This window comes from Pteropus vampyrus, unplaced genomic scaffold (genome assembly GCF_000151845.1).
Source record: "Pteropus vampyrus isolate Shadow unplaced genomic scaffold, Pvam_2.0 Scaffold11, whole genome shotgun sequence".
Taxonomy (NCBI): Eukaryota; Metazoa; Chordata; class Mammalia; order Chiroptera; family Pteropodidae; genus Pteropus; species Pteropus vampyrus.
Genome location: NW_011888792.1, coordinates 11,155,932 through 11,176,522, shown reverse-complemented (window position 1 = coordinate 11,176,522; position 20,591 = coordinate 11,155,932).

Sequence of the window (20,591 nt, the reverse complement as noted above, 5' to 3'; positions counted from 1 at the left end):
ATACTATCATATTGGAGGTTAGGGCTTCAACATGTGAAGTTGGAGGACGGGGACACAAACATTAGTGTATATATTTTGGAGAAGCTCATAATCCCAGGTGCTTAGTCCTGTAACCATATTTAAGCCAAGCCTGTGGTTCCATTTAAATTGAGGGCAGAACTATCAATATTTGTGACAAGTTGATAATAATGTCCTTTAAAATACCCTGGTAGAATTAAATATACTTTGAGAAAGTAGCAGTCTCTTGTTAAGTAAACAGAAAAAGTTCAAATATAAATTTAAAATCATTATAGGAAATACACTGTATGATGATAATGAAGCCAAAAGTAAATACACAAACTCAGAAGTACCAAATATTACTTTGAACCAGTTTCAGCTTCTAACACTCCTCATAGGAAGCACCCAAATGCAGCAATACTTATGTGAAGCAGCTTTCTAAGGCATGAAGCCTTTTAAGTGCATTTTTATTATTTGCATTACTGACTTCTACTATTATGTTGTCATATACCTTGGCCCAGATTCTCATCCCCCAGGGCTGGGAGACCAGATTAACAACAGTCTCCAGAGGGAAGACCTCAGGGATTTTGTAGGTGGGGGCAGAGGATGCCAGCTGCTGTGAAAGAGCTGGGAGGTTGTGTCTGTGACTTCTTGTCTCTTCTGATTCCCACAGGCTATGGACAGGATATCTGAGCACAGCACATTCAATTCCTCTAAACACTCTTCCTGAAGTCCCTCAGATAGAGGCACTGCTTCTGGGATGGCTGCTAGAAGACAATGTCATGCTTGGGAGAACATGTAGAAGGAGAGGGGAGCCTACAATCAGGGTGCAAGCTAAAGAATCAAACTTATTGGCCTTTTCAGTTACATAGTATAAAAAGTGAATGGAAGTTTACTGAATGAAGAGATGTTTATTCTCTTATCAAACTTTTATACTGTTTTGCCTGACAGAGCCTGACAATCTCTCTTTATTGAGTTCTCTATAATATTGTAATGAAGAGCCCAGGCTGTGGATTCAGCAGACCTGAACTGGGTCTTGCCTCTTCCCCTTATTAGCTGTGTGGTCCTGGGCAAATTACTTAACATTTCTGGGCTTGTTTGCTCATTTGTCAATTGTGCTAAAATTACTACCTTCATAATAATTCATAATTAAATAAGATGATGCAGGGAAAACACCTAGTCCAATGCCTGGCACAGAGTATGCATTCAATAACTAATAGGTGTTCTTAATTTTATTGTGGATGCTGTCATTGTTTCTGCCTAAGTTTGAGTCCTGCCTCTGCCACTAACTGTGTGACTTTGGGCATGTTGTTTAATTACTGTCTCTGTGCCTCAGTTTTCTCATCTGTAAAATAGAGACTTTATAGCTATTAAGATTTTTTAATCTTCATAACAAACTTGCATTTATTTGATAACTTTCTTTTAAGGAACCCAGTGAATATAACCCCTGACAATTCTAAAATTCTTTAGTAACATGAAAATATGTTGAGAATGTAGCAGTCAAATCATATCTTCCAAAGGGGTTTCTTTACTTTTCCTATTAAAGTTTTAAAATTTAACTTATGTTAAATCAATTATTCAGTTGATTAATTTACATAGGTTGAGTACCTACTATGTGCCAGATATTGTGCTAATAGGCTGATTGGACTGATTGGATAAGTTGATTTTTTTCTTTTTTTAAATTAAATTCCATCTTATAATCAAATTTCAATTAGCTTGAAATATAAACAGCAAGACTGAAAATACAGGTATACCAGGAATTGCAAAAATTGGACAAACTGTTATCAACTTGTCTTCTAGGTCCATTTCTGCCTTTCTTTGTCCTTCCCTATTCCTTGGGGTATATGGATAGGAGAGGGGAAGGAGAGTGGGAGTGCTTGTCTCTACATACTGATTCTCTTGGCATCTCTTGCATTCTTTCTTCTGGTTATGTTTGATCAATGATGGACCAGCAGGAAATCAGAAGGTGGGAGGGGGAGGATCCATTGTATTCATCCTCATTCTCTAACTTCTTGCCATGGTCTGGCAGGGATGAGTTCCTCTCCTGCTTTGCATCTGTCGGAGGTTGCCTCTTTCACAGCTCATGCTCTCTCCAGGCTGATACATCACGTTGTACATCTGTAACATTATTTTGACTACTTGTCAGGCCTAGGGCTGGTTCTGGCTTTCCACTGTTGCTAGTTTCTGCATGCTTCTTCATTCCTTATTGGTTCTTTTAGCTCTGCCCACACTCCTGTAAATAGTCCTTTATTTTGAATGTGCCATCTGTTTCCTTTAGCATCCTGACTGATACTGCCAATTAGTCTGTGCCAAGCACTACACTACGACTTCAACATGGATTACCTCATGTAATACATACCCATCCTGTGTGGTAGGTTCTAATATAACTCTTATTTTAAAAAACTTGATTAAAACGAGATTTAAAGAGTAACTTGCCCAAGGCAATACAGCTTGAAAGTGGTAGCCCAGGATTTAAACCCAAGCAGTCTGATTCTAGAGCCCACCCTCCTTACTATAACACTGTATGTCTCTGGTCAGTTTCTCTGGGAGGCTGACTCTGAGATGAGGATTTTCAGGCAGGCCAAATTTGGAGGAGTAGAGCTTGCAGGATCAACACCTGTCGGGCGGTGGGGTGAAGGAAGCAGGACTAGGGAGAAGGAGAAGTTGAGCTGCAATGAAATGGCAACAAAAGCCTAAGCTGAGATCAGGAGGAGCGCTGGAGATGGGGAGACTCCCAAAGTGGGGTAACTGAGCTGGACATTTACATCTTGGTATTGCCCAGTTACTCGATGCAAGGCTTTAAACTTGGGCTCTCTTGAGGCAAGGCAAGTCTAGAAGAGAGATTCTGCTGAGAGCGTTGACTGCCACCACTCCGAGAAGCTGGGGGATTGAGGGCCTAGTCTTGGATGGTGGATCTGGATGGCACACCATGGCATTTATTATACTGTTTGAAACACACATGGAGGTCATGAGTTAGCAGCTTCCTCAAATCATCTGTGATCTTTCAAAACTTTATTAGATTCATGTATATAGTTGGTTTTCCGTGTGTGTGTGTGTGTGTGTGTGTGTGTGTGTGTGTGTGTGTGTGTGTGATGATTATGGTGTAATTATTTGATGTGTTGAAAAACACTGAAGTAGGAGTCAAGAGACCTGGATTCTAGTTCCTGCTCTGCTGCCAACTTATGCGCCTTTGTTCAATTCGCTTAATGTTTCTGAATCTCCGTTTCCTTATTCATAAATTGAGGAGCTCTGATTAGATGGTTTCTAAGACTACTTTAAACTGTAAAGTTCTATGTTTCTATTAATTTATTAGCTTTTAAAATCCCAAAATAGCAAAAGTAAACATGTTGGAATGCTTTTTAAGTAATGCTGGAGACTACATCATACAATCTTCGGTTAGTGACTTTCTCAAGCTCTCTTAATAAATCGTGATGAAATTCACAAAAATTCACACAGCCCCAGTATCACTCAGTGTTCTCTGAAGATCAGAGATGCCCACTTTCTCCCTAAAATGTCTTTATTTGGTATAAATGAGATTTTAGAATGCTAGACACTTCTCATTCTTTCTGAGAATAGCTCATACAGATGTTTGTTTTAAGAATTGTTTTGAAATTATTTTTGCAGAGTCATTGTTATAATTTGAATAAACATGATCTTAATTTGGATAGACATGTCTTGATCAAAGTGAGAAAGAATGAAAAATGGCCTGAGCTTAATTTATTGAAATAAAACTAATTCTCAAAGTATAGAAAGACTAGAAAAACAAACAGGTAAATGAACAAAAACTAGACAACAAAAAGAGAATGAAGGTATAATTGATAGAATTTTGAAAGAATATTCAATAAATACTAAACACTGTGAACTTTAATCAAAACTAACTTAAATGTATCTTAACAGAGTAAAGGCCTAAATACTGAATCAAGTAAATATGGAAATCCTTCAAGATTGATTTTCCTGAGCTGTGGCAAACGATTCAGTGAAAATGGAAAACAACTGTTATTGTCAGTCATGTATGGCCCTGCCTGTATGATTTCCCAGTGTAAGCCTTATAGTTGAAGCAGCTTGGACCATAAATAAATAAATAGACATACCTTCACTCTGGCTTCCTTACCTGACTCGTTAAACCCTATCAGCAACCGTAGAGGGCCAAAGAAGCAATTTCAATAAATATTTCATTACATGGGAGCCCATTTGCTGGTATTTCAAATAAATAAGTACATTTTCCCACTCAGTGGACACTAGAAGGGAAAATTCTCCAGTTTCCATTTTTAGACTTTCTTTTACTTTCTGAGGAGGTCAGTCATTTTCGTTTTCCAGTGTACAACTCGATTATTTATTGGAGGAACATGTTTTAAACCAGAAAAAGGGAAAAAAAATCCAACCAAATAATTTATTGAAGACTGTCTCCTGGCAGATTAATCCCTACCACTTGGCCAGGGCTCATTCCAGAGTGATCAGACTGGTCAAGCTTAAATTGTATGTCTACCAGAAGTTGCATAAATAACCCCAAATACTGTGAAACTCTTTGCACTTGGTCATCTCGATGACCTTCAAAGAAAATGTCAGAAAAGTAGTAAGAAAAAATACAGCCTGAGTTACTCTCGTTATGGTATTTTCTAATAAATAACAACCTTTTCGGGCCCTTTTATCTGAACACATTTATCAGTTAAGACACATGTGCTTCTTCTAGGTAAGTGAGTAGAAATACTGCTCTTTTCCTTGTAGGTAACCTGGGAATGCAATTAAATGTATTCTGTTTATGTTTAAGAGCCATATATAGAGTCAAGGTTAACTTTCTTAAGTAATATCCTTTTTTTATCTTCTTAATTTTATTAATCTGAACATTGCCTTAGAATACTCTATGGTCCATTTTTAGTTGTCCCCTTAATAAAGAGACTATATGTGTAGGAGTGTTTGAAGACATGATTTCCTGAAAAGCTCTAGCTTCCATCCTGCTTATCTGAAGGATGGGCCTTAATTTATAGCTACAGAAAGACAAGAGCTGTCCTAGTTATAAACTTTGCTTGGTCGTTTTTACCCAGCAATTTCAGTTCAAAATTGAAGTCAGATTCTCAGTCAAACTTTTTCCATCCTCAAGTTTTCAATTTTGGCTGGAGCCATCACCAATATTCAAGTCTCCCAACTAGAAATTATAAAGTTACCTTAGTTCTTCTTTTTAATTCCCTTTAGCTAATATGTGCATTTGATTCTTTTTCCCTTCCTAATTAAACAAATGCCGGATTTAGAAAAAGAAACCTGAAATTCTAGTATCCCAGCTCTTCTACTGACTAATTATGGGACCGGCAAGTTACTAAGAGTTTTACTGCCTTCCCCTGTAAGATGAAGAATAGTAATATCTGTTTTTGCTGACATCAGAGATGTTTTCATGATGAACTGAGTTAGTATAAATTGTAGATTTTCTCAACTTAAATGGTGAGGAGAGGCAGGGATAATCTAATAAGATTGCTTTCTTCTCTCAGGGACCAGAATATAAAACTGCAGCTCTCTGTGTGCCATTCATTCCATGCATTTGCCAAATTAGAAGGTTTAGAATGACTAGCTCGCTGTCACTTATTGCAGATACCCGGCCTTGTTCTTTGTTTTCCAATTCTTCCGGAGGTTGTTTTTCAGTTTGTTCTTTCTTTTGGCCCTTTGTTCTTAACCGTTTTTTTTGGGCTGCAGTTGAATCTAGTTGTGCCAAAATATTCACAATTCTTTAAGAGACCATAGAGACTACCCTCACCCTTCTTCCTGTCCCTGCTTTCCTCAGCTGCCTACTGGACATCTCCTTTTGGACATCTCATAGAAGCCTCATACTCAGTATGCCTAAAACTCAAGTTGATAGTTAGTCCTCCCAAACAGTTCCTCTCCAGTGTCCCCTACCCAACGAACCGATGACCACCACCACCATTCACTAACTTGCTTGAGGCAATAATCACTAATACCTTGTTTCTATCTCCTAAATATATTTTAATTTTATTTATTTATTTCTTCATCTTCATTGCCACCCACCCTGTTTCAAAGCGTAATTATCTTTTACCTGAATTATTGCCGCAGCTTCCTAAATTGTCTCCCAGCCTTTACTCATTCTCCAACTCTCTCAGTTCTGTCCCTGCACTCTAGCCAGAATTATCATTCTAAAATGCAAAGATGACCATGTCATGACTCTGCTTAAAATGTTTTCAATGCCTTCCAATTGTCTTCAAGAATCTAGCCAAATTCTGTGACTCCTATCCTGTCAGATTTCTGCTGTTGCCTCCCTTTCCCTACTCATACTATGTATGAACAGCTTAGAAACTTGAGTGATTACTTTCAGTTCCAAGAATGTGCCATGAGGACCTTCATGATTTTGCATATGCTATTCCTCCTCATTTGGATCACTTTACTCTCTCTCTTTCCCTGGCCAATTCCCAGTCATTCTTTGGATTTCAGTTTAGATGTTGCTTCTTTTGGAAAGCTTCCCCTGATTTCCTAAGTTCTGAGAACACCCTGTACTTCTGCTATCATAACACTCACCACATTGTTTAGTACTTGTCTATTTACCCACCTGTATCCCTCACTAGCACTCCACAAGGGCAGGAATTATGACTGGTGTGTTCACCACTCTATTCCCAATACTCAGCACAGTGCCGCCCACCTAAAACACTCTCAAGCATTTGTTGAATAAATGCATGAATAAAATAAATGACATCTTTGTTTATTTTCCTGGGGAAGCAGAGTGATATGGTTAAAATATCTACTGTATATCAGAAGTCCCATATTCTAGTTTCACTTCCCATTGCATGATTATGATGTCACAAAACTCTCTGTGAAATGGAATAATAATGCCTGTCTCACATTACTTCAAGAATTGTTTTTAATGATAGTGAGATCATTCGTATGAAAGCTTACTGTAAAATGTACAATTCCTTACTAATAAAAATGCGTCATTATTATCACGTTTGTCATGTTTTTATCAGCATGTACGTGTGTATATTAACTATGTTAGGTGTAGTATTTAAATTTAGTCATTTAAAAATTCTGTACTATGTGTTTCAGTTAGCTATGGCTTGTAACAACTCTTTCCAAAAACCTAATGGAATAAAAAACAACTACTTATTCATGATTCTGCATGTCAGCTGTTCGGGTTGGGTTCAGCTGGTCGGTTGGGCTTGATGGGGTTTTGCGGCCAGCTGTCAAGGTCAGTTGGGGGCTGGATGGTCTAGGATGGTTTCAGCTGGACAGGTTGTCCTTGTGCCATGTACCCTCTTATTCTCCAGAGGGTTAGTGTGGGCTTGTGGAAGCAGGGTTTCATGAGAGTAAACAAGAACACAGGACCTCTTGAAGTTTGGGCTTGGAAACTGGTATAGTATACTTGGTTGCATTTTATGGGACAAAGCAAGTCCAAAGCCAACCCATATTAAATAAGTAAGAAAATGTTCAAGCTCATGGCAAAGATCTCCATGAACTTCTCACATTGGCCTTATCTGCCTGGTCTTTTATGCTTTAGAAATAGAACATTTCTCATAGTTCCAAGAGACCAGTTGTGCTGTTTCTGGCCTCTGTAGTTCATGCTGTTCCTTCTGCCTGGAGAGCGAGACCCTCCCACCTTTCCTTGCCTGGATAATCTTACTCATCCTAACAATGACAATAGCAATACCACTTATTATATGCCAGGCATTGTCTATTCTAAACACTATATATATTACCTCTATGAGGGAGGTACTATTATTATCTCCTTCTTACAGATAAAGAAACTGGGGCACTGTGAAGTTAAGTAACTTGTCCAAATTTATTCAGCCAGAAGTCTGGTTTCAGAATCAGGATCTGGAGTATGTGAGTTTAACCTCCGGGATCTTCTATCTCTTAAAACTCAGCTCAATTTGGTCTGTTTCCGTGTTTCATGTGTATCTTGACATTTGCTGCATTTAATCATGTATTTTCATGTCTAATGCCCCTTTAAGTTATGAGCATCTCAAGAGCACAGAACATGCCTTACCTCTGTATCCATGACTCTCTCACAGAATCATATCTCCTTGCCCTTTCCGTACTTATCAAGATGCGTCTTTTGCACCGTTAAAAATCTGCTTCTTGGAAGAAAAAAATCAGAGTGAAGACTATTAGTCCTCATAGCATCTCCAAGAAAGAAGTGACGAGTGGGAAGCTCTATCTCATTTTGCAAACAGGAAATTTAGGCATGTGGAGATGAAATCACCCAGCACTGTGCCAGGATTCTTTTTTTGGTTTTCTGATTCCTAGTTTTGTGTTCTATCTACCAAAAAGTGGTATTTGTCTATGAAGTGCAGCTGATGGTTGCTTAATTTTCCCCAGAACAAAGTTAAAAAACATAACAATTAAATTAAATCACCCAAGAGGGACGCCTTCTTTCATTGTAAAGTTTTAAGGGAACAAACTTTTGGGGAAACTTTTTTCCCCCTAGGGTATAGTGCTTTCTTCTCTTTCAGCAGAATATATTGTGTCTGATGGAGCAAAAAATTGTTTTTAAGAAACCCTGCACCAATCTGTCTGCCCCAGCTCAGACACATGCTCGCACAGAAAATTAAATTCACAGAAATGAGAGAAAATCAAGAGAACCAAAGGAGCATGTCTTCTGTTTCCCAGAATCATTCTCTGGTGTATTTAGTGGTCTGTTGGGTGACAGGGTGATGAGGGGAAAGGATTGGTTGAATGCAACTAGTTTTTCATGCCTTTTTTGCTTATTTCATCAAAGTGCCATGACAAAGTAAGCATTGTGCACGTTTAACCTATATGTTTTTAAGTTGTAATAAGCTTTATTAGAATTTAGACAGTTAAATAGTTTTGTTTTTTTTTTTTCCAGCTTGAGTCTCATTACTACCATTTGCTTCATTAACAGCAGTAAATTTTGGGTGTGAAACTTGCTTGAAATGGTAACTACTAAGAGAAAGTGGTGGGAGAGGAGAAGTAAAAGAAGAGACTTAAGAATAGTGCCATCGAAACACATTCATAGGAAAGAAGATTGACTGGGTAATCTCTCTGGCCATTTAACATGATCTTCCTCAAAGTTTTTTTGACATTTGGCTTACCTTTCATTACTTCTTAAATCATAATCTTTAAATTTCCTTATAATCAGCTCTCATACTATTTCGATCATGACTTAGGTGGAATTTTTATTTGTATTAAAATGTGTTTTGTGTTGTTTTTGCTTCATAGTGACCTTCCTCTGTTTCATCTCTCTCTAAACTTCATTTGCCAATACGACCATGCATTTGAGTACTGCGATTCAAGCTTTGTAAAAAGAGAGACTTTGGCATGTCTTGTAAACCATGCACTTAATTAATGTTAGATTAAGATAATGAAGATGATGCTGCAGATGCTGACCTTTCCTAGTAATTGATTTTCCTTGACATGATTGTATTTGCCTCAGTGACTCAAAAAAATCTCTCTCTCTCTCTTTTTTTTTTGTATCTCAAGAAGGACCAAATACCTTCCAGATTTTGTTATTTTCTACTCCTGAATTAAGAGTTTAACTGAGAAACCAGAAGCCAAGTCCCTTCGGTCATTGTGCACAATCATGAAGCTGCATATGAACTGGCAATTAAAACTCGCCAACTCCTCAACACATCTCAGATTCTTCCCGATCTCTTCTCACCTCTATTCTCAGAGTGGCTGGTTTGTTATGAAACTAATTCTTTTCTAGGCCAAGTTTCCTTTGAACAGGGCGCAAAGGCATATGATCCTGTGGATTAGAAGTGGGTTGTCATCAAAATGATATAGCTCTGTTCTTCTCTGTTCCTTTCTTGGAATGGCTGAGAACAGACTTGCGAAGAGAAAAACTTGTTGGCGTTTGGGAGCTGCCAGGTTTTAGAAAGCCCAATTATGTCTTTTTTGAACTAGCATTTCTTTAATAGAGTTTAATTTAAAAATGTTTTTTTTCATTTTTGACATTTCTTGTCGTTTTTATTTCAAAAGGATGAGGATATATTTACTCATGGGGAAAGTAAAAGCAAATTGTGTATGAGTAAGCAGGGTCAGCTGGCTAATCGTGATGATATTATAGTGGCTATCAAATGGCCCCTGTACTCAAAAAATTACCCTTTTTATTACCTTAGTCTCTAAAATTCCCCCATTGCTTGCACATTTGCTTTAAATCATTGTGTATTTCCACTAGAGCACTAGTCATACTTGTGGCTTATCATCTATTTCATTTACTTCTTATTACAAGTTCCCACAGTTCCCTGTGAAAATCCCCCCTCCTCTATTTTGGTGGAGTTGATTCCACCTGAGTGTCACAATTGTACCAATAGGTCTAGTACAGTCACCTGACCAGGGAAATTGGTTTGGATATTGGCACATAGCTCAATTGAAGAGATATAAAGAGACTTTTGCTGGATAAATTTTTTTTTTTTTCTATTGGAATTGTTGGTGGGAGAATGTGATTTATGTGACCACAACCTTCATTTCCTATATTATAAGCCTGGGACTAAGGAGACCATTGAATGGAGTCTGGGCATGGAGCTGAATGTGCAGAAGGCAGAACAGACAGATAGCAAGAAACTGGGCCATTGGTGACATTCTTTGAACATTGGATCAAGCCTCACCTGAACTCATTGCTATCTAGTACACATGGTACAACTTTTAGTCACATGATTAACAACTATTTGGATTTAATTCTAAATATTACTGCCTTTTCAGCTCCAAAGATTCTGTGGGTTTAGCTAAAGCTTCCAGGCATGCATCACCCAATCTTTGACTTCTCCGTCTACTCAATACTGTTTCTTCTCTTCCACAGGGGTTGATCCCAAAGACACTCCCTAATAAAAATCCTGCAAAGGAAATTCCATTCCAGTTTTCTTCCTAGAAACCCAAACCATGAAAGAGGAAGCTCCTTCTAAGCAGACTGATTTTTCATGGGCCCAACAGAAAACAAAATAAAACAGAACACAACAAATTTATTATACTTCACTTTTGCACGGTTCTTCTGGGAATTCATCTGCTAGGTTTTGCTCTAAGATCCAACAGTCAACCTATGGGGTTGAGTTATCTCAGAAGAGGGTAAGAGGGAAAGGAAAGCAGGCAGATCACTATCTTTTAGAATCTCTAATCAAATTTATTTTTTATATTTTATTTTTATTGTCTGTATACTTGTGAAACTATGACCATGATAAAGATATTGAAAATATCCTTCATCCCCAAAGGTTTCTCCATGACCCTTTGTAATTCCTCTCTTCCACTCTCTCCCCTTTCCCATGTCGTCACTGATCTTTTTTCTGTTACTATAGATTCATCTGCATTGTTTTGAATTTTATATAAATAGAATTATAAAATATGCACTCCTTTGATTTGCCTTATTTCACTCAGAATAATTATTTTGAAATTCACACAAGTTGCATACATCAGTAGTTCATTCCTTTTTACTGATGGGTAGTTTTCCATTGTATGCTTATACAATAACTTGTTTATTCATTCACTTGTTGATGGACACTTGGATTGTTTCCAGTTTTTGCCTATTGTAAATAAAACTAGTAGAGCATTTAGGTACAAATCTTTGTATAAACATATGCTTTCATTTCTTTTGGCTAAATCCTAGAAATGAAACAGCTGGATCATATGGTAGGTGTGTGTTAACTTTTTAAGAAAGTATCAAATTCTTTTCCAAAGTGAATGTGTCATCTTAGATCCCCATCATCAGGGTATGAGAGTTCCAGTTCCTCCAAACCTTGCTAATTCTTGTCTTTTAAAATTTTAACCACTCTATAGGTATATAGTAGTATCTCATTGTGGCTTTTAATTTACACTTCCCTCAAGACTAATGATGTTGCACATCTTTTCATGTGACTACTTGCCATACATATGTCTCCTTTGGTAAAGTATCTGTTCAGATATTTTGTTCATTATTTATTGAGTTACTTTTTTAGTAAGTTGTAAGGGTTTTTAAAAATAACGTATATTCTGTATGTACGTACTTTATCAGATATGTGCTTTGAAAATATTTTCTCCTAGTCTGTGGCTTCTCTTTTCATTCTCTCCTCATAATAGTGTCTTTCAAAGAGCAGAAGTTTTAAATTTCAATTAGGTCTGATTTATCAATTTTACATTTAATGGATCATGCCTTTGGTGTAAGAAATCTTTGTGTAATCTAAGGCCACAAGATTTTCTCCTGTTTTCTTCTAGAAGTTTTATAGTTTTAGGTTTTACATTTAAGTCTAGGCATCCATTTAATTTTTTATATGATCCATTTTAAGTTAATTTTTATATATGGTGAAGATATGGATTGAAATTCATTTTTTTTTTTTTTTTTTTGCATATGGATAGCCAAGTGTTCCAGCACCATGTGTTGAAATTGCTCATCTAATTTTAAAATATGGAGCACATAATTCCAGTGTGGTCCGTAGACTATCTCGGAATAATCATTCCTAGTGCCTGTTAAAAATGTAAATTCCTAAGTCTCACACCAGCTCTTTTGAATTAAAATCTTATATCAAATACCCTAGGTGATTCTTGTAGATACTACACTTTGGGAAACACTGACATAATGCCATTATTATTCATTAACACTTTAAGTCAATACTGTCTCCATCAGAGCTCAGAAAAGATAACTCAGAAAAAGTAAGTCTTTATAGGATGGAAAGAAACCAGACAGTTTTTATTTTTCTTTTTTAATACAGAAAATTTTAAACAATTACAACAGTAGGTTGAATAGTATAATAATTTCGATATACTCTTCACTCATATTAGCAATAATCAATATTAAACATCACTTTTTTAAAATGAGAAGAAATTAAAGGTGATCTTTTTCTATGTAGGAAAAAACTTCCAAGCTTAAAAAGCAGTGCAAAAAGCGAAAGTAGAAAAAAATAAATAAAATGAGCACCTGAGAAAATTAAAAAAAAATCAAAGATCAATATAATTGCCAACATAAATATAAAAAACCTCTACACATCAAAAAAATCTTAAGTAATTGAAAAGACAACTAATAATCCATGAATTATTTTTGAATAAAACAAGTGATTAATTTTTAATCTATAGAGACATATATTTTAAAATGACTAAAAAATTCAGTGATAAAAATATAAAGGACATAAAATACACCACTGAGATGAAATCAAGAGGATGTTATACAGCCAGTAAGGTTATCTTTAAAAATAATTTTTATAATGGGAAAATGCTTATAATATGATGAAAAAAGCTGAATACAAAATTGTATATTTTGTATATCCTCGTGTATTTAAAATAAGCTTAGGAAAAAATGACTGAAAGCAAATATGTTTCTGGATGTTATTTTCTAAGTTATCTCCAATGAACATGTATATACAGCTAAGTAGTCAGAAAAGAAAAAAAAAGTCTTTTTTATGAAGAAAAGATTTGAAATGGGATATTTCCTTGGCAAAGTCAGAGATTGGCACAGAGTACAAAGATGGGGCAAAGAAAAGGCACAGTGAAGGCCAAAGATAGGTTTTATGCAGCATTGCCTTAAATGAAGGGATAGAGGTAACAGTTTCCTTCTTTGCAAGACTTACCAATGGATGAAGACTTCTTTCACATGAACAGTACAGACTGAGGGGACTGGCAGAGAGGTTAGATTTTAATGGCCATGCTGCAGTCTGTTTCCCTAATCAGATGTAGACCGTTCTCAAGTCCATAGAGCCCCTTTTCTTGATTTAAGGAGAAAGGCACAGAGGATAGAAGTTAAAGCTGTAACAGCCCTTTCTGCTTGTCCAAAGCCACCCAGTGGATGAAATGTCTGTTTGTTCATAGACTCTGAAGTGTTACTTTGTTTGTATCATTTTTCTTCTACAGTTCAGAAACTAAAACTAAAATATTTCACTAAATTGGAAACCCACTCATATCTTCTGGGTTTGTACTTCTGAACTGAAATTGAACTCTGGCACTTTAGATCACATGATGTTAGGACAATGTAACTTTTTGTTTTGAAAAAGAGTGGCTTTAAAAGTCTCATAAATGGGTCTTGCCTGTTCTTAGAAATCAAGTAGCACTTGTAAACTCTAGTTCCTAAATGTTGTGTCATTATGAATAAGTAAATGTTAAGGAAGCAGAAATGTACAGATTATACACCTCAGCTTGTACACAGGTTCATAAATAATAAAAATGTATTTGTCTCTTTAAAATTCTAGTATTGGAAATCACATCAAGAAATGCAAAAAAGGATATTAAAAGATACAAACAGATTATGATTCAAGACAATATATTTATAATCTAAAAAAAAATAAATTAGAAAGTCAAGAAAAGCTGGTAAGATCTCCAAAGTACTACAGAGTTTACTGGAAGAAATTTTTGTATATTTGTTTTTCAGATGGTTCTATAATTGTATGGTTCCAGGTGGTATAGATTAACATTTTCATGCAGTCTTCTATGATCAGTACTAAAATAATTATCATGAAAACAACTATTGAGTGTCCAAAGTATGCAGAACATATCTCATAAAATAAACTAAAATTTGTGTAAAAAAAGTTTTTCTCAGGCTTGTCAGGAAAATAATAGAGTAACTGAGAACTATAAGAAGTAGACAACTTTTCTAAAATAGCGACATAGGACACCCAAGGAGGTTAAAAAATAAATTTAAGAATTGATCTAAGTTATTTTTACTATTTTTGTGGACTCTCTTTTCAAAATCAAGAATTGAAACATGTAGCATGATGATTATGATTCTACTTAAAGGAAAAACAGAAACTGAATATCTGCAATGAGAAACAGGATCAGACAAATACTATATATGTCATTGCTTCGTATTCTGAAATACATATTATATATTTTTCTGATATGAAATACATTACTTCATCTACTTATATGTATTAATGTGCTAAAAAGTAGAATTGAAAATGAGATTAAAAGGTAGGATTATCAATAATAGAGCTTTAAGCTCTGGACCCCAATTTACCTATAAGAATAGATGTCAGACCCAAATTTTCAGGCCTGAGAGTCTCAGCCTTGTAACACACTTTACCCTTAACTTATTGAACAGTTTAATAAGCAGCACCAATATTAAGTATCATAAATGCGTAAGACATATTCTGCAATGTTCTGTCTTTGTGGAGAAGTGTTGTCAGCAGGATATATAAATAGCACTTTGAGACTGTTTTGATGGTGTACTTATCAAGATATGCTTGATTTTCACAATTAGTTGGCCAGATATTTAGTTTGTCGTACTTAGCTAGTAAATTCTGTACCTTCTTAAATTCTATACTTCAGTGAGCATTACGGCTGAAAACTCATTTGATACTCAAGGGAACACTGGCCAGTTAGCAATATGAGAGCCATTATTTTAGAAAATCTGAACAGTTTTGTCCCAATAAGTTTGACGTGCCTGGTTCCTTGAACTTGAAAATTATATGGTCTAACATGTGCTTTGTCTCTTAGTGAATTCCAAAGTTATTGCTCCTATATCTGTATTTGAAGATAATCTGTAGAAATATATTTTCCAACCTTCAACCATACTGTTTCTCACAGAAAAAATTTCCTGGACTCAGTTAAAAAAATGGCTATCTGATAATAAGGAAAGTATTACCTTTCATTTCTAATCATGAACCACTTATTGAATACTAATTTCATATCAAGTAGTGCGTTAAGCACTGAAATAAATTAAAAAAAGATGAGTGCAATACTGTTTCCACTCACTGATATGGTTTTATATTTGTCAGCCTGCAAATACACTTTCATCCTCTTTCATCCTCACTGGAACTCCATAAGATAGATATAATTTTCTCCATTTTACAGGTGATAAAACTGAAACGGAAATGTCACTTGCCCAAGATCACAATTTTAGTAGAGCCAAGACTATAATCCAGGTATTTTCAGACTCCAAGTTCTTTTCTCTTTCTATTATTCAGTAGCATATGTTTTCCTAATATTCTTTGGTCGTGGTAAACCATGTAACTATTGTAATGCAGAAATCCCTTTAGTCCAAAATAAGAATTTCAGTACCTTGTCTAAATTTCACTGGCTATTTCAGTACTATAGAAGCAGGAAATTATTCAATTCATGAGAAAATTCATGCACCTGTGGATTTCATTTTTGTGCCAGATGAATAGGTGAGGTTGGATTTGATTTACTCCATGACTAAACTCTAAAATTGGGATTTAAAATGGATATGTAATCTCACTCTGATTCCATTTGTCCCGTAATGCTGTCTAATGGTTATGCAAGTCTCAGAAATATATTTAAAGTAATAACATGTCCTTTTTATCCAAAACATCAAACCAAAACCTTTTTTGTTCACTTTTGCTAGACCTCTAACCTTTAAAGGTGAGTCAGGCAGCTGCAGAAAACCTGATCTTATTTTCTGCCCCTGGCAAGACTTTTTCAAGTTCATCTTTTTTCCTTTCTCTTAAAATCTGATGAAAAATGAAATGTCAGGAAAACAAGCTCCCGGGCTAAAAAACTTGTGTCTGTCTCTGTGACAGATGTCAGTTTGAAAGGTTTCAGGTCACCTGTCAGAAGTATGCCAGTGTGATCTGTACTTACATCGACCTCACACCAACATTGAGTTCTGCTTTTAAAAATATCCTTGAAAAAGAATTAAATGATTTGTGGTCATTGCTTTTTCCTCTATCTTTTAACTTTAATCAATGAGACAAAGATGGGGGTGGGTATAGAGGGAGAGAGAGAGAGGGAGGGAGGGGAAGAGAGAGAGAGAGAGAAAGAATGAGAGAGAGATTTTTAAAAGGACAGCTTGACCTTTGGGTGCCCCTGGCAGTGAACCAATCAGCATTCTTGTAATCCAAACACAGATGCCTAGAGCTAAACAAATCCTATACTTGTGAACAAGAATTCAGTTTGCTGTCAAAATACAGTGAGGATCAGCATAGTGCTGCTATGAACAAAATATCGTGAATTAAAGTTAAATGTTTGTGATTAATAGAGAAGAGTAATAGTGAACAACATAATATCTCATTGGTGGCTCAGTTTAGTAACCAATATTTCCTGCAAAAGAATCATGTCTTTTGAAAAGTCTTGAATTCTAACTCCATATCCTGGGCATAATTCCCTAATATTTTATGCCAGAAACACCACTGATATTATTGTACAAGTCAGTAATTTGTAATGACTCATTAATGGCAGTTGAATTCTGTTCTTTTTCTGAATTAGTTTATACAGTTCTGAATTATTCATCAAAAAAAGGTTTCTTTCTTTCTTTCTTTTTTTTCATAAACCTTTATCATAGCCCAGGAAATTTAAAGATTGAAAAAAAAGTAAGATGGGTTTCGTTTCATCAGTTTGGTAGTGTTTAGGGCTTTGTCCTGTAACCAAGAAGATAAAAGATTAAAGCTCTAAAGGCATGTTTGCCAAGTCTACCACTCTAAACAAGAAGCCAGATCAGAAGAGATGAGAAAGTCCATGAATACAAACCCAGAAACTTTAATAGCACTAAAGAGATGTTAGTTTTTCTTTTCCTTTGCTTAACTTTTAAGTATACAATACTTCTCTTCTTTCAAGTGGGCCCACCCTTGATGTGAAATACAAGTAAGTTTATTGGAGATATGTTCATTGTATCCATGTCTAGAGCAACATTATTTTTGTGCGTTAAAAACTTGGGGCGGGGGATAGAAATGTAGACTTGGAATGAGATTAGTTAGCTTGAAAGAGAGGTGGAAAGCTGATTCTCTGCGATGACGTGTAATATCTGTGAAATTTTCTTATCTTTTAGACAGCTTTTAGACCAGTGCTTTTCAGACTTTAAAGTGCACACGATCTTCTGAATCTTGTTAACATGAGATTCTGATTCAGTAGGTCTGGGTGGGCTTCAGCATCTGCATTTCTAACAGATTCCCAGGTGAGGCAGATCCTGCTGAGCCTGGACCACACACTGAGGGATAAGGTGCTAGGCTGTTCTCAGCTTCCCAGGAGAGTGTGTGTCAGATGCCTCAAGGTTTCTCAAGTGGTTCTGAAGTTCAAGCAGCCTATCTTATTTACAAAATTCTCCTTCTGACATATTTTTCCTACCTTTATGATCTTTTCTATGTGTCTGTGACTTGATCTCTTTTTAGGAATTTCAAATTTTAATTTAACATCATCTCAGAATGACCATACTTGTTACAAAGAAGGGGTACAGAACAAAGATGGTAACAGTGTCAGGTTTTCTCAACTCTGCTCTTAAATCATTAGTGTTTTTCACTAGATCATGGTCTTGTGAGAGCATTTTGCACTCTACTAGGTAATTTCATTAATTTTGACTGACATCTCTTCCTTGCTATGTACAATAATCAGACTGCTTATAAAAGGTTGAAGTCCTTTATAAGAATGCTCTTGCACTAAGAACCACCCAGAGGAAAAACAGTTAAAAACAAGAGTAGTCAGAACTCTCAGCAGTGTTTAGGCCCAGATAACCACAAACATCCTGGAATTTACTTAACCATGTCTGATTTCCCAGTGAGTCATGTTTACATCTCTAGATGTTAGTTTACTTTCCCTTCATTTTTTTTTCTTGATCACTCATGCAGTGGAAAGCGGAAACGAAATCTTCCATGGCAATTAGAGTGCCAATACTTGTGCTAGCTATGTGTTCCTCTTATTATTAATAGGGAGATCTGGCCATTAGTCAAACAAAGCTGTACGAATTTTCTCATGCTCATTACATATTTATAATATGGACAGTCTTGTGACATAATATGCAGCTGCTTTACCAGGAAACTAATATCAAATAAGAGAGTGCCAAATTTAGCTTTACCAGGAAAAAAAATGCACCATATTTAATGCTTAATTTTCATTCTGTGTATGTTAGATACACACATGATTGCTGAGATGTTCTTAATTGTGTATTCCACTACAAGTTATTTTTATCCTTGTTAAAGATTCTTAATCTCTTTAATGTCAAATGCTAAAATCATTTAAACAAGTGAAAAATATTTGCTAATTTTCTCCAAAGTCTCAAAGTATTTTCTGCACAGAGGGTACAGCCCATTGCGACCTTGCATTAGAAGAACCAAACCTTGAGATGGTCGCCTATCACATGGCAAGGTGCTAAGGACTACTGTGTCCCTACTTTTAGGAAAGCCTTTACTGTGTGTTGCCAGCTTCATCTGGAGAGTCAGTCAGACATCTGTGAGCATGTGATTATAGATTAGAACCAGAAATACAGATTCTATTACTGCTATCACACAGACCCTCAATAACATTACTCTGAATAAACTTTCCCATATAAAAAAGCTGCTTCAATGAATATTGGTGGAGGAAAAAAATGGGGGATCTAGCAATTGTGAAAACAGATTTTTCTGGCTGAAATTAATAATTCTGAGCAGTACTAAAATTAATTACTCTGTGGTTATAAGTAGGCAGCAGATTTATGGTAAATGACAGAGTGTTTGCAAATTTTCCTGACTACTCGATTAGAAAATGCACAAGTGGAGGCGTCAGCCGAGCATGCATTATTTAAGTGGTTGGTGTCTGGCGACAATCTGGAAACGGCAATTGTTGTGGTTGCCGTAGGAAAATTCGCACTTTCTGAGAGAAATTCTTTCACCTTTGTATGCCCACAGCATGGATCTCTCCTCATGGCAGCTGTAGGAAACACAGGAACTCCGTGACCTGGAAAATGTGGGACAACTGCCACAAGGTGACCCTGGAAGGCTGGGGTAGGCCCAATTAATTTAAAATTTTGCTTGGCCTTGTCTCTTCCAATTTTCTAAATCCTCTGGAAAAATGATTAATGCGTACACTGCCAATGCGAAAATATTTTTGACCCTATTAAAGTCGACCAAGGGTAAACCAAGTGTAGGCTGGCATTGTATCAAACTAGCTTTATTAAATTTGATTGGAGGTTTGTGTGAGGAAGGGACAGACAAGGACATTATTTTGCACAGCAGCTCTCTTTTAAATGAAAATATCAAGAGGAATACAAAGTAGCAATATGCCCTGGACAGGAATCATCTTAAATATAGGAAAATACCATGAAGAACTTTGTTTAAAGGGTAAACAATATGTGCTAGAAATTTTTCTGCTATCTTATTGCTATGCTGGTCAGTTACCAACGAGGGTGTTTTAATTTATGGAAGGCTTATGGAAGCCTTATATTTCTTCATTTATAGATGAGCTAGTTCAACCTTGTCTTCTTTCTTCTGTCATTGAATTCTACAACTTAAAATTATCTGTCTGCATTTTGAGCCTTAGCAGAACAAGTCTTAATCTCACAATTTTCCCCCAATGTATCCATCCTACACAATCATCTAATTAATTACTAAAGTGATAATTTTTTTTTCTACTGGTTATGCTGTTTTGAATAAAAATGGCACAATTCAGGTACAATTTCAAAGGATAGAATTTATCATGAGCATTTCTTCCTTCTCCGGGAAAGAGAAAACCTATTTAATTGTCATAAAATATAGTGTATACATAATTTCATTTAGGAGCCAACATCCAGGTTTCACATGTAATCTTTCCTATAGTTATTTAAACCTAGGAAATATTCAGCCACATGAATGTTATCATAAAGATTATGTTTTATACATTTATCATATGGAAAGTATGACAATTTCCTTTATGTCCTTTAGGTGCGCATCTTAATAACTTTGATATAACTAGCGTATAGTAAGTACTTATTGAATGAGTGAATGGCAGAAACCTCTTGTGACCACCTACCAAAGGGAAGTCTTGAGTTACAGCTGAAACAACAGTTTAGGTGG